We start from the raw sequence: 2,321 nt of genomic DNA, 5'->3' as shown, positions 1-2,321 counted from the left end.
CCAAGGAGGGCCTACAGCAGCACTTAGATATTCTGCACAGATTCTGTCAGACCTGGGCCCTGACAGCAAATCTCAGTAAGACAAAAATAATGGTGTTCCTAAAAAGGTCCAGTTTCCAGGACCACAAATACAAATTCCATCTAGACACCGTTGCCCTAGAGCACACAAAAAACTATACATACCTCGGCCTAAACTTCAGCGCCACAGGTAACTTCCACAAAGCTGTGAACGATCTGAGAGACAAGGCAAGAAGGGCCTTCTATGCCATCAAAAGGAACATAAAATTTGACAAACCAATTGGGATCTGGCTAAAAATACTTGAATCAGTTATAGAACCAATTCCCCTTTATAGTTGTGAGGTCTGAGGTCCGCTCACCAACCAAGAATTCACAAAATGGGACAAACACCAAATTGAGACTCTGCATGCAGAATTCTGCAAAAATATCCTCTGTATACAACAAAAAACACCAAATAATGCATGCAGAGCAGAATTAAGCCGATACCCACTAATAATCACTTAAAGGGAAGCGATTCCCAAACCTTAAAAGGAAGCGATTCCCAAACCTTCCATGACAAAGCCATCACCTACAGAGAGATGGACTTGGAGAAGAGTCCCCTAAGCTGGTCCTGGGGCTCTGTTCACAAACACATACATACCCCACAGAGCCCCAGGACAACAACAACAACAACACAATTAGACGGAATCAAATCATGAGAAAACAAAAAGAGAATTACTTGACACATTGGAAAGAATTAACAAAAAAACAGAGCAAACTACAATGCTATTTGGCCCTAAACAGAGAGTACACAGTGGCAGAATACCTGACCACTATGACTGACCCAAACTTAAGGAAAACTTTGACTATGTACAGACTCAGTGAGCGTAGCCTTGCTATTGAGAAAGCCCGCCGTAGGCAGACCTGGCTCTCAAGAGAAGACAGGCTATGTGCACACTGCCCACAAAATGAGGTGGAAACGGAGCTGCACTTCCTAAACACCTGCCAAATGTATGACCATATTAGACCATATTATTTCCCTCTAATTACAGAGATCCACAAAGAATTTGAAAACAAACCCAATTTTTATAAACTCCCATATCTACTGGGTGAAATACCACAGTGTGCCATCACAGCATCAAGATTTGTGACCTGTTGCCACAAGAAAAGGGCAACCAGTGAAGAACAAACACCATTGTAAATACCTCCCATATTTATGTTTATTTATTTTCCCATTTGTACTTTAACTATTTGCACATTGTTACAACACAGTATATAGACATATGACATTTGAAATGTCTTTATTCTTTTGGAACTTCTGAGTGTAATGTTTACTGTTAACATTTATTGTTTATTTCACTTTTGTTTACTATCTACTTCACTTGCTTTGGCAATGTTAACATACGTTTCCCAAGCCAATAAAGCCCTTAAATTGAATTGAAAACATTGAGAGAGAGAGGGGGGGAGAGAGAGAGAGAGAGAGAGAGAGACAGAGAGAGACAGAGAGAGACAGAGAGAGAGACAGAGAGATACAGAGAGAGACAGACAATCTACTTCACTTGCTTTGGCAATGTTAACATATGTTTCCCATGTCAATAAAGCCCTTAAATTGAAATTGAAATTGAATTGAGAGAGACAGAGTGACAGAGAGAGAGAGAGAGAGAGAGAGAGAGAGAGAGAGAGAGAGAGAGAGAGAGAGAGAGAGAGAGAGAGAGAGAGACAGACAGACAGAGAGAGACAGACAGAGAGAGACAGAGAGAGACAGACGATCTACTTCACTTGCTTTGGCAATGTTAACATATGTTTCCCATTCCAATAAATCCCTTAAATTGAAATTGAAATTGAATTGATAGAGACAGAGAGACAGAGAGAGAGAGAGAGTGAAAGAGAGAAGAGAGAGAGAGAGAGAGAGAGAGAGAGAGAGAGAGAGAGAGAGAGAGAGAGAGAGAGGCAACATGGATGGATTAGACAGAGGGGGAGATGGAGGGATGGAGTGAGGGTATAGGTATCAGAATAGCCAGAGAAGAGAAGAGATGGAAACAGCAAGGTAACTAATCCTTTGGAGACGTAAGGAGGAGACATAAAGCAGCTATATGTAAATGTGGACAGAGGGGTTTGAAGTTGGGCCGTCTCACTTTGATCTCTCCCTCTGAATCTAGCCCTCTCCCTCCTCCTTCACCCCTCCTTTCCCTCCCTCCTCCTTTTTCCTTGTAAGAAAATCATGCCCTATTAGGCTTAATCTCACTTAATGGTATCTACCACTTCTTTTGTCCCCCCCCAATGGGTAACATATTCCCTTCTTTCAGCCGGCCACCACCATTCACA

The sequence above is a fragment of the Coregonus clupeaformis genome, chromosome 23 (assembly GCF_020615455.1).
Source record: "Coregonus clupeaformis isolate EN_2021a chromosome 23, ASM2061545v1, whole genome shotgun sequence".
In the NCBI taxonomy this organism is placed as follows: domain Eukaryota; kingdom Metazoa; phylum Chordata; class Actinopteri; order Salmoniformes; family Salmonidae; genus Coregonus; species Coregonus clupeaformis.
The sequence above is the reverse complement of the archived record's forward strand: the minus strand, read 5'-3'. Positions refer to the sequence as shown.